Raw genomic sequence first — 13,791 nt, forward strand, 5'->3', positions numbered from 1 at the left:
GTTTAAAAATTACAACGAGAAGATAACATGAGAGAAATCTACCATGAGAACTGAACTTACTTTTTAACTTAGGCTAATTTACTTATAAGTTATAGATTGCCATAATGTCAATACATGAAGACACTAATATAAAAATAAAATATTATAGTGAAAATACTAAAATAAAAATAAAATGCTTTCTGAGCCCCTACCTAAATTACATAAAATTTAACATAGCCTATGTACATGTATGATTGTGTGCCCCTTATTTTACAAACATAAACTTAAAAAATGGTAGTAGCATCATATCTCAAGCTAAGCAGGTACTGGCAAAATTTACATTATATTTTAGTCATATATCACATGGTAAATGCCCAGACAAAAGAAACAGGAGAGAAAACAGAGTGTTGGGATTGCAAATGTCATCAGAAGATGTCCAGAAGTAAATACAGTGCTACTTAAGCATACCATTTAACATCATATAGATCATTATTTTAATACTTTTCTCAAAAGTACACTGAAAATATGGAACTTAAGTCAAAGTACCTGGTATATAACCCTCTTGCAAAGCAGTAGCTACTAATGTTAACTTAATTCTTTTATGTTGTTGCTAAATATGCTTAATAATATATTATTTAGATTTAATTGTGCACGTTTTAAAATCTTATTTATGATTTATTGTTTTTCATGTTGTTTCTTTAAGAGTAGAAGGTATGATAAGAATAGAATATAGTAGTGTATCATAGAGTGCAATGCTATTTCGATAATTGGGTTGTCTTCTGTATAGATATGTTACTTGAAAGTAGACCAGTAAAGGTTTGGTCTACCTACCAGTTACATAGAGCAAGTCATTAATTGCTCTGAATATCAATTTTATCATATGTAAAATTGGGTTAATAATAAGATTAAAAACTACCACATAGGGTAAACATACAGATGGCAAGAAGATATGCAGATGGCATATAAGAACATGAAAAGATGTCCAACGTCATTAATCATTAGGAAATGCTAATTAAAGTCCCAGTGAGACACAGATAACACTGTTTATCTATTCAAATAGCTAATATGGAAAAATAACTGACAACAACAAATACTGGTGAGGATGGGAAATAACAAGGACTCTTACTCCCTGCTGATGGGAATATGAAGTGGTATAGTGGTAGAGCCACTTTAGAAGAGAGTTTGGCAAATTTTTATAAAGTTAAACAAGAACTTACGTTCAACCAGCATAAGTATTTTCCACATGAATGAATGCATAAATAGTGAGCATGGAAAATTAAAAAGAAACAAAAAAAAAATGCATAGAAGAACAGCTTGCTTGAGTTTTCCTTAAAAAAGGTAGAAGAGCTTCAGGAGAATAAGCACACTAGGAGCTCAGATCTTGGTTTATCAGTACCATCATCAGCTGAAAAACTAGGTCTCCTTGGGAAAATGGTGAATATTAAGACCGACGCAGAACAAGAAGACAAACCTGGAATATCTTATTGGGTGAGAAAGCAAAGAGTTACTGAAAGATTGATGAGAGGGTAACAATAGGACACAGGAGTCAGTCTTAAGCAGCTCCTTCTGGCTAAAACTGAAGCAATTTTAGCTTTAAAATAAATATCAAAAATAATAAGTTAACATCCAATGAATAAAATGTCCATCTAGAAGTTCAGGCAACTATAAATAACATATAAATAAACAGGGAGGAAGATAAAGATCTTCCTTAGAGTTAGATGCCAACTAATACATTTAAAAGGAATGATGGAAACAGAAAATCACACTTTGGCAACTCTCATTTTGGTGGTTAATTCAGAAAGAAGTCCTTAAAGAATGCTAGAGCTGGTGGGTAGATATTTGATGAGAAACAGGTATTGCATGCGAAAAAATTGATAGGATTTTCTTAGAAGTATTTCCCACATAGAAGTTATCAAAAGGCAATAAAAAATTAAAACATGAATATATTATCTGCAGCTGTCAAATTCATGATGGACAAAGAAAGATTGAGAAACTGTGGCATACTGAAGGGGACAAAAAGAGACAGGAAAATTTACCCTATCCAGATTCCTAGAGTAGAAAGCAACAACACACATTGTTGGGACAGTTAACAATATTTAATGGAGGTATATGAACTGGATGGTAGCATTGTAATAATTTTCATATTTGAATTGTTGCATTGCAGTTGTTTTGTGGTTAAGCAGTAAATAACTTTTTTTCTGGCATGCAAACAGGAGTATTTAGGAATGATGAGGAATTGTGTCTAGGATGCTTTCGAGTAAGGAGATAGGGTGATGGAGGAAACATGGTAAAATGCTAACAACTGGGAAATAAGGAAGGATCAAAATAAGAGGGCTTGTGAGCTCTTTGTACTATTCTTGAAAGTTTTCTGCATGTGAAATGGTTTTTAAATCATATATTAAAATATATTTAAAAGAATTGGTAAAAAGATGAGTTAGAGAAAAATAAGGTGTGCAAATTTTAAAAAGAGGGATGGAAGATAGGATTCATAGAATAAGCTGAGTAATATTGCTGTGTGCTTACGATTATGTTATAGCCCATAAGATAGAAGAAGAATAGTATATGGTCTTCTCCAAAAAATCTTCCACTCTTTCAAGGAAATAACACTAAATTTGATGTTAATTGATATATTTTGATATTCTACATTTTCATTGCTACCTACTTTCTTATTATTTGTCCTCTATGACAAATGTTTGGAGTAATTTGTAATAATATATGTATTAAAGAAACAGAAAGTCAATTGTAAATTAAAATAAATTGTAATATAACGCACAATAAAATATATAGTTATATTTAAGTTAGAAAATAAAAAGAATCCGAAAAAAAAAGCAAGTAGCTACATAGTGTATACAAATAAAATGTAATTTGGTAGATCCTATAGAATATGTTATTTAGAGCCTGAGATAAAGCCCGTGGTTAAATATTAAAGAATTCAAGTTTGAATTTTGAATTTACATGTTTTAACATTTAAAACAGCTTCAGTTGAAGGAAATTCTTGGAAAATTTTGGGAGCTAATAGGAAGTAAGATTAGAAATGCCACATACTTCCAGGTTCCAGGTACCTTGACCATAAGGTTTGATTTAATTAAAAGAAATACGGTATCACAATAACCCTGAGATATAAAAATACAAATCAGATTCCTGAAATGGTTGCTATGGAAGCAAAGGATATTGTTTATCCTTTCAGTCATTTTAATGCAGAGGTGCCTTATATTTCTCACCTCTGGGCTTCTATTTTTTTTTCAGCATCTCATTATTTAACAGAAGTATGTGGCAGGCAGAGTTTGAAAATTGGACTGTTTACAAATGAGTATCTTCCTCAGTGTGCCTGTCTAATTGTAGCAAATGGAAGAGTATAAGTCTTACAATCATGTCTTTGTTTGATATGAAGTTACTTTTGTGCCTATTCTTTTTGCTTCACCTGCACAAAGCCAAAGTAAAGAATACAATGCACAGAATTTCCATATGTAAAGGCCGCTTCAATTACTATTAATACTTGTGTTTAAATTTACTATGTGTAGAAAAATCATGTCTGCATGTTCCATGGCGCTCCTTTCTAAGTTCCTAAAAGATTAGAATTGTAGTGCAACCACCCCTGTCATTTACATCTCACTTTTATGTGTTGCTGCTTTTATGGAGTGCTAAATTGCTTAATTAAATTTTACTGGTTTATTCTGCTTGCTCGTTCATTTCCTACTTAATCCAGCCTACAGCATTTTCTTCCTTTAAGTGAACATATGAAACCTTACAATATAATTTTAGAGGTACATTTGGGCTGTGAAAATGGCTAAGTGGTTTAATAATTTAAGGTGCTATTTGTTGGGAAAAAAAAACTGAATACTCCACAAAAGTATCAAAGTGATAAGCAATGTCAGTATGTTGAGTTTAACAAAGCTTTTGAAGGCATCAATATGGGTTAAATGCTTACTTTTATTAGGTGTCATCATACTTTATTTCTAAGCTTTTTTTTCCAGTTTTATACATTTGGAAAACTGTTTATTCCTGAAACTAATAATAACACATAAAATATGCACTTTAACAAATTCCCTTTCTAGAGTACATAAGAAGAGGAAGGAATACCATTTTCTTTATTATACTTCCTTCACAATTGAAAGTAGTGGGACATGATAAAGCATTTGAAATGTTCTCCATCACTCATTTACACATCACCTCCTAAACTTTCTAGTTCCTCTCTGAACTCTTTCTTCTCTCTTCAGATGACTTCATACCTTTATATAAAACAATGGTGTCCATTTAAAATGCTTCCTTCATTGTTTTATTTTTGCATATTAAGGATTAACTTCTGCTTTGTCAAACTTATCTTCATCATGCCCGTGATCAAACTTGTTTTTTCATGGTACTAAACTCTGTCTTAGTTACTGCTGAATTAGCAACTATTAAATTCACTCTTTGTCTATTCCCTATAGCTATACCTAATATTTTAATGTTAATCATTTCTATTATTAACAATGCACATAACTCATTTATTGGCAGGGCGTCTATAAATGAGTTGAACCTTTCTCTCCAGACCAGATTAGTGGCATTAGTATAATCACAAGCAGGGGCAATGTTACTGGTTTCGAAGCTTCAGATGGAAGCCCTGTCACTGCAGTTTTTAAATCTCAATATACCTCATTTTCTCATTTATAAAATTATATTACTCAACATAATTGAGGAATTATGGTTCCCAAATGAGCAAATTATGTTTAGGATATGAACCCCAAATATCTGAGACGGGTCTCAATCAATTTAGGAAGTTTATTTTGCCACAGTTAAGGACACGCCCCTGTGGCACAGCCTTGGGAGGTCCTAATGACATGTGCCCAAGGTGGTCTGAGGACAGCTCGGTTTTATACATTTTAGGAAGATATGAAAAATCAATTAATATATATAAGATAAACATAGGTTTGATCCAGAAGGTGGGACAACTCAAAGCAAAGGTAGGACAACTCGAAATGGGAAGGGGATTTCCAGGTCATCGTAGATAAGAGATGAATGGTTGCATTCTTTTGAGTTTCTGATTAGCCCTTCCAAAGGAGACAATCAGAAATAAATTTATCTCAGTGAGCAGAGGGATGACTTTGAAGAATGGGAGGCAGGTTTGACCAAGCAGCTCCCAGCTTGACTTTTCCCTTTAGCTTATTGATTTTGGAGCCCCAAGATTTACTTTCCTTTCTCAAGAACATGGCCTAATGAGGGATCTCATTTTATTAATATGTTTAATATTGTTAATAGCCAAAAGACTTGGATGTTCTCTAGGTGTAATAAATACCTTCAAGTTGCATTGCATGACATTATTCATACAAAGTGCCATGTCAGCTGATCACCTCCTCCCTGGTCTCCCTGTGCTAAGTACCTGCAGACCAAGGGTCAGCCAGCCAGCCCATCTTCCAAGAGCACCTATCAATCAGAAAGGACACAAGTAACAGAGATTACAAATACAATCTGCTACTTTTCCAAATTTTAACCTGTTAGTTGTTTGATCCTAGAAGTTGAGGCATAGGCAGAGTCAGCTGGGATATGAGTATGTGTGGCAGAGACCATCCTCTGAGGGCTCAAAGCAAAGGCAAACTACCAATAGGTGAGAATGTATTTTATTATTTTAACTGGCTGTACTGGGGATGTCTGAATGAATATCATCCTTTCTTTTCCCCAGTGCCAATCTCTCTTATCATAATCTCCAGGCAATTTCTCTACCAGAACTAGGGTCATGCCATATTAATTTTTCTTCCTCTTTCTCATACAATTTCAGTCTATCTCACCGTATCAAATAATTTCTTTTTACTTCAAAGCTTTAGAGATTTTTCTATTAGGGAACATAAAAAGACTCTTCTAAGCACTCAAACTAATATCTTATCTCACTCCTTTTCATGGCTATTGTTTGTATGTTTTCTCGATATAGCTTCTGTGTACCAGTTAAGGCATAACCAGTCAGCTTTTTTAGGTGGGGTATTTCTTGACTTTAATGAACTCATCCCACTGAATGGAAATGTAATTCAACAGAGCCAGTAAAAAATTGAGCTCTATGCTCACAATCCAACTATTTTTGTCATGCATATGGCTCCCAAAAATTTAAGTTCTGATTTAACATCCTGAGATCCACTTTTACACATACACACACATATATGTGTCTATTGATACACATACATTATACATTTTATATATATGTGTGTGTGTGTGTGTATATGTCTACATAAGTAAATACATATATATATATATATATATAATTTCTTTACATGAGTATCCTGTTGTTTTTTCAAACTGATTATTTCCAGCATATTGAGTAGGTACTTAAACGTCTTTCTGCATTCCCTATCTGTTAGCAGCTCCTTATTCTAATTATACAGGATGGAAATTTTGGAGTCATCTTTGATCACTATTTTTACCCTTTTTTCTATGTTGAATTAGTATTCTATTTTCAATAGTTCAATCTCTTAAGTTTTTCTTAAATTATTATTTCTATAGCTATATTTCAGATTCTCATTACCATCTACATGAGATATCTTAGTCATTCAGGCATGGCAAGGCAAAACTGGAAACCTTATCTGCCACCAAATACAAACACACGTGTGTACATATACACACATACTTATCCCATCTGCTACATTTTCCCTTCCTACAGTGCTGTTTATTTTTTTTTTAAGGCTTATTTATTAACCATTTGATCAAAGTATGTAACCTGGGAGTTGTCCTTGACCAATCATTACCAAGATATAGTCCATCTCCAGACCCTATCAAGTTTATATATCTGAGATAAGTTTTAAGCTGGAATCTTATTAAAATGAAGATTCTGATAATGTTTATTTAGGGTGAGGCTTGAGGCTCTATATTCTGAGTTAATATTAAGGAATGCCCATATTGAGGACTTGAGAAACATATTTTGTACAGCAAGGATCTATCGGGTCCTACATCATCTGGCCCCTTTCCAGTCTCTCAGAATTTGTCACAACACTCTCCATCTGACTCACTTGGCTTCAGGTCCCTTAACTTCTTTTATTTTCTTAGTACATCAAACTCTTTCATATGTTCACAACTTTGCATGGAGAGTCTCATTTGTCCAGAATGCTCATCATCACTTTTTGTACTACTAACCCTGCATCCTTTACATCTGAACTTATTTTATTCCTCTGGCAAACACTTTCTGAGTGTAATGGTTAATTTGACGTGTCAACTTAACTGGGCCGTGAAACACCTAGATATTTTGCTAAAGATTATTCTAGGTGTTTCTGTGAGGATGTTTCTGTATGACGTTATGTTTTGATCTATAGACTGGGGAAGAAGATTGCCCTCCCCTGTGTGGGTGGGCCTCATCCAGTTCACTGAGTAGAACAAAAAGGCTGAGTTTGGGAGAATTGTTTCTCTATCTGCCTGTCTTTGAGCTGAGACAAGAGGCTTCTTCTACCTTCAGGCTCAGATTCAGACTAGGACTGAAACTTACACCATGGGCTCTTCTGGGTCTCCAGCTATGTGCTCTGTATTGATAAACACCCACATAAATATTCGAATAGCACAGCAGTAAGGGTTAAAAATAAAAAGATATGATTACGAAAGAAAAGAGGTATATGGTGCATAGGTGGTTAGGGAAGTATACCAAAAGGAAGTAGAATTTTAACTGAAAATTAAAGAAAGAGTAGAAAGAAGCAGAAAAAAAGATAATTTCAGGCAGGGGGCACATCCTTTATCAAGATATCGAAATGGTGTTGTTGGGGGCCATTAAACAATACCTCGAAGCTGGGTGCTTTGGCATTCTGAGTACTTTGAATTGAAGGATACTAGAAGGACCTCGGAAGCAATGGTTCTCTATGACCTTCACTCTATCACCTGTCTCCAACCCCTTTTTCTCTTCAGAAGTGAGTTTTAGAAACCAGAATTCCTCTTCCTCATGATAATTCATAGAAACTAGAAATTCTTTCCTTCAAAATAAGTCATAAAACCTAGAAACCTCACTCTCTGACTTTGTCCCTTCTCCTCTGAAGATCCTCCAGAGACATAATATATTTTACATAACATCCAAGGGTATGAAACAATATTTGAATCAAGAAATCAATTTCATTTTTAGTTTTTCTTTCTGAGAAAGTTTCTTTCAGTCATTTTATTTCCTCTACCTGCATTATTTTAAATGTCTAAGCATGGAAATACTGAAAGCAATATTCGAAGGTGATTCATTTATTCATTAAATATTAATTAGGTCTTTCTATGCAGCCAGCATGCTGTACATATGTGGAATACAGCAAGAATAGAACAGAAAATTTTTTTTTTAGAAAACTCCGCTTTCATGGAATTCACATTCTGGTGAAAAGATTCCTAAAGACACATTAGAAATGACTGTACTCTACATATATACTCAATAAGGTTATAAATTGTTCACCTTGCAAACATTATTTTGTCCCTCACATTTCATGTCATCATAAAAGAAATAAAATATATTTATTTATATGATGGTAGGATTAAAGATTTTAATGTAAGACCTCAAACTATAAAATCCTAGACGAAAACCTGGGAAATCGTCTTCTCGACATTAGCATTGAAAACAATTTATAACTAGGTCCCAAAAGCAATTGCAACAAAACCAAAAATTGACAAGTTGGACCTAATTAAACCAAAGAGCTTCTGCACATTAAAAACCAACAATTGAGTAAAGAGACAACCTAAAAAAATGGGAGAATATATTTGCAAGCTGTCTATCTTACAAGGGTTTAATATCAAGAACCTGCAAGGAATTTTAACAAATCAACAAAAGAAAACGAAATAATCCCATTAAAAATGGGCAAAGGAAATAACAGACACTTCTCAAAAGAAGACACCCAAGTAGCCAACAAAGAGACGAAAAATCACTCAACATCACAAATCACAAGAGAGATGCAAATCAGAACTACAATGAGATACCGCCTCATACCTTTTCAAATAGATATTATTAAAAAGCCAAAAAATAACAGATTGTTGGTGAGGCTGTAGAAAAAATGGAATACTTACACGCTGTTAGTGGAAATGTAATTAGTTCAGCCACTTTTGAAAGCAATTTGAAGATTTCTAAAAGAACTTAAAACAAAACTACCATTTGACCCAGCAATCCCATTACTGAGTATATACTCAAAAAAAATATATAGGTCATTCTATTAAAAAGGCACATGAAGTCATATGTTCATCTCAGCAATATTCACAATAGTAAACACATGGAAACAACCTAGGTGCTCATCAATGGTGTATTGGATAAAGAAAATGTGGTATATATATACAATGAAATACTATGTAGTAATGAAAAAGAACAAAATCATGTTCTTTGATGGAGCTGGAGAAGACTATAATCCTAAGTGAATTAATGTAGGAACAGAAGACCAAATAGCCCATGTTCTCACTTACAAGTGAAAGCTAAACCTTGATTACTCATGGATATAATAATGGGAACAATAGACACCACGCACAACTAAAAGGGAGAGGGGGAGAGGTGGGAGAGGATTGAAAAACTACCTAGTGAGTATTATACTCACTATCTGGATTCAATATACCCATGTTAACAATCTTACATGTGTAACACCTATATCTAAAATAAAAGTTGAAATTAAAATAAATAATTAAAAGGATAAAAAATCTGCAATATAGAAGCTTGTCTGATACTGTCTAATGCAAGAACACATATTTAACCATTATTTATAAACAAGATAGAAAATTACTTCATGATATTTTAGTGTAGTATTGCATCAACTATGGTAGAAATGCCTTTGTTTTATTAAAGTTTGCAATCTAAGACAATAATGACAGAACACAATGTTAATACACAGTACTTGCAAAACATTTTTTAAAATTTATTTATTATACTTTAAGTTCTGGGGTACATGTGCAGATCGTGCAAGTTTATTACATAGGTATACATGTGCCATGGTGGTGGTTTGCTGCTAATCGCCACGCCATCTAAATTAGGTATCTCTCCTAATGTTATCCCTCCCCAAGCCCCCATTCCCTGCTATTCCTCTCTGAGTCCCCCACCCCCTAGGTCCTGGTGTGTGTTGTTGCCCTCCCTGTGTCTGTGTGTTTCTGTGTGTTCTCATTGTTCAACACCTACTTATGAGTGAGAACATGTGGTGTTTGGTTTTCTGTTCTTGTGTCAGTTTGCTGAGAATGATGGTTTCCAGTTTCAATCTATGTCCCTGCAAAGGACATAAACTCATCCTTTTTTATGGCTGCATAGTATTCCATGGTGTATATGCCCCACATTTTCTTTATCCAGTCTATCATTGATGAGCATTTGGGTTGGTTCCAAGTCTTTGNCTTGACAAAGATCATACCCTTTTTTAGTACAATCATATTTCTACATGTTGCTCATTCTTCATTGAACTAAGCATAAAACAGTTTTTCCTGACTTTCATTCTTCCTTACTGAAGACTCCCATGTCAGGTAAAACTGTTACAAATATTATACTTTTCACTTGTTAATCTGTCTTTTGTTATAGAAGTGTTGACCATGATGCTTGTGATATGTTACAAAAAGGTATTATCCTTTTACTCCTGCAATTTCATGACTAGCTGCGTGTTTGCAAAGTCTAGAAAAAAATAAAAATCAGTGTGTCTTAAGTGAAGGGAGTAATATTTATGGGATGTTAGAGAGAAGGCAGGAGATAAATTATGAAGACACTTACTGACCCTGGTAAAGAATATAGATTTAATCTAAGCACAATGGGTATACAATGAAATAAGAATACATTACAAACATTTATTTGTTATGCTTTACTCTGTCGGGAACTCTATTTCCAGTCATGACAGAGAAAACTGGTACCAGACGTGATCTCTTCATGAAAACTACTGCAAAAATAATAAAATACATGGGAGACAACATATCAGGTATGAAACAATAAGCAGAGATCCGTGATCATGGGAAGGAAAACACACAAGGTGAACCAGATGTTTGTACCAGGTGGACCCTGGTTTCTGCCTAGAAACTTTCTTGTGCTGCAAAATATTGAGGCAAAATAACAGTGGTTTTGCTGAGCTGAGGAGGAAAGTATTAGATTCTTTTTGGCTTGTGGAGCAGCTGAAATATACAGCTTTGGCTATCTAAGATGAGAGCTCTCTTCCAGAGAAGGGGATCTGGAAGTATTTGTGATGAATCATCATGGGTCCTTGAGTTAGGATTCAGTGATTAACTTCAGATGAACAGTGCTAGCCCAGACAGAACGGAATGATCTGCCCCACACCCTCTGAGCACATTGAGCATTCAGGTGAGACTCCAGAAAATACTGTCACTTAGGAGTCAAGTCCACACCATGTAGTAAGTGGCATGTTCTAAATGCTAAGTACAAAAAAGGAATAGAATGTTCTTAGCAATAATAATCAAATCTGATAGGACCAAAGTATAGGTCAGTAATTGAAATACCTGACAAAACAAAATGCATTGCCTTTTAGTAGGTGACAAAATACTTCAAACACTACATAATATAATCCACTATGGCCAGCATATAATTAAAGAAAAAGAAAATATTAAATATATATAAATAGAAAGTGTTACCCATAGACAAAAGAAAGAGCAGTTAGAAAAAGCAATGCTGACATGTTGTAATTAGCAGAAAGTACCTTTGGTTTGTGATGTTCCCACATAACTAATATTGTTTTCTTGGTGTGATATGGAACAGGGAAAATTCAGGAGTAAAAATGTCTAAGCTTATAAAAATAGACAGTTTTGAGCTAAATGAACATGTGGGAACACATGTTGATTCTGAATTTAAGTCACCAACACATTTTTATTTAACGTTTTAAAATATTTTTTGCTGGAAATAGTGTTTAATTATAGTGGGTTTTAGTCTTAGAAAAGTAATAAAAACTGAAATTTCTGATGTATGAATTTTCTAATGGCTTCAAAATATATGGGTGACAGTGGTACAAGATAAGATTTGACATTTTTGACTTTGAGAGTTATATAAAGTATAAAATTTATATATTAACCATTGCTAATTCATTGTTATTATCCTTTCTGAGTCAGAAGTTGAGTGTTAAAAGAGACACTTTATTAAATTATTTGTCATGTGACACTTGGACTACCATGAACATTCCTCATTCTTTCTAAGCTTTCATTTCCCTACATGTAAGCTTGGAATAATGATACAAATTTCACTCTTTTTTAGTATAAAAGTGGGAGCTGTGCTCCTTTCACCTCTCTACTTCTCTGAGTGGACATTGGTAGCCCTAATAATTTATTTTTGAAAATGCAAATATGGTCATATTCTAAAAAACTCTTTTGCAATCATCTATTTTTATTTACAAATTAAGATTTTTTTTTTCTGAGACAGAGTCTCATACTATCACCCAGACTGTAGTGCAGTGGTGTGATCTCGGCTTACTGCAACCTCTGCCTCCCGGGTTCAAGCTATTCTCCTGCCTCAGCCTCACAACTAAGTGGGACTACAGGCGTCCATCACCGCCCCTGCCTAATTTTTGTATTTTCAGTAGAGACGGGGTTTCACCATATTGGCCAGGCTAGTCTTGAACTCCTGACATTTTGATTCTCCTGCCTCAACCTCCCAAAGTGCTAGGATTAGAGGTATGAGCCACTGTATCCGGCCTAGATAGTATAATTAAATATTTTGCTTCTAATCATTTTCCCCGCTTTTTTTTTAGGTCAATGGATCTTTTCTAGACATAATTCTTGGAATACAAACTGTTTCTTCTCATGGTACAGTTTTGGCCACAAGTCTCAAAAATGTATTTTGAAATTCAGAAAACAAAAATTTATCCATTGTTTTTCTCAACATTGCTGTTATGGCCATCACTCAGAAACTGTCAAAAAACCCAGTGCTGAAGCTGTTAGTTTCTGCTAAGGATAGTCAGGAGAGATGACATTATTATATCAAAATGATTGTGGCAACTCTATGGTCTTGCTGTTTCTTTAATATGTAAATAATGCCAGAACAGAATTCAAAATACCTTAATTCTAACTATTTTTCTTTACTAACTAGATGTTATAAATACTGAAGAGTCATTCCACCACTAGGATCCTGCTTCCTCACGCTAAAGTATAAGCCCTTATCTAGCTTGGTTCTGAGATAGGTGCTAAAGATCAAGTCAAACTAATCATAATATATAAGAGCATTGTAGTGGTTTCCATTATGTAATTGTTGTAACTAGTGAGTCAAATAAGTTCTATTTTCTTAATGAAAATGCCAACAAAATTGTTTTCATTTTCTTTCAATACATAATATATTTTACATAACATCCAAGGGTATGAAACAATATTTGAATCAAGAAATCAATTTCATTTTTAGTTTTTCTTTCTGAGAAAGTTTCTTTCAGTCATTTTATTTCCTCTACCTGCATTATTTTAAATGTCTAAGCATGGAAATACTGAAAGCAATATTCGAAGGTGATTCATTTATTCATTAAATATTAATTAGGTCTTTCTATGCAGCCAGCATGCTGTACATATGTGGAATACAGCAAGAATAGAACAGAAAATTTTTTTTTTAGAAAACTCCGCTTTCATGGAATTCACATTCTGGTGAAAAGATTCCTAAAGACACATTAGAAATGACTGTACTCTACATATATACTCAATAAGGTTATAAATTGTTCACCTTGCAAACATTATTTTGTCCCTCACATTTCATGTCATCATAAAAGAAATAAAATATATTTATTTATATGATGGTAGGATTAAAGATTTTAATGTAAGACCTCAAACTATAAAATCCTAGACGAAAACCTGGGAAATCGTCTTCTCGACATTAGCATTGAAAACAATTTATAACTAGGTCCCAAAAGCAATTGCAACAAAACCAAAAATTGACAAGTTGGACCTAATTAAACCAAAGAGCTTCTGCACATTAAA

The sequence above is a fragment of the Cebus imitator genome, unplaced genomic scaffold, assembly GCF_001604975.1.
Source record: "Cebus imitator isolate Cc_AM_T3 unplaced genomic scaffold, Cebus_imitator-1.0 Scaffold144, whole genome shotgun sequence".
NCBI classification, from domain to species: domain Eukaryota; kingdom Metazoa; phylum Chordata; class Mammalia; order Primates; family Cebidae; genus Cebus; species Cebus imitator.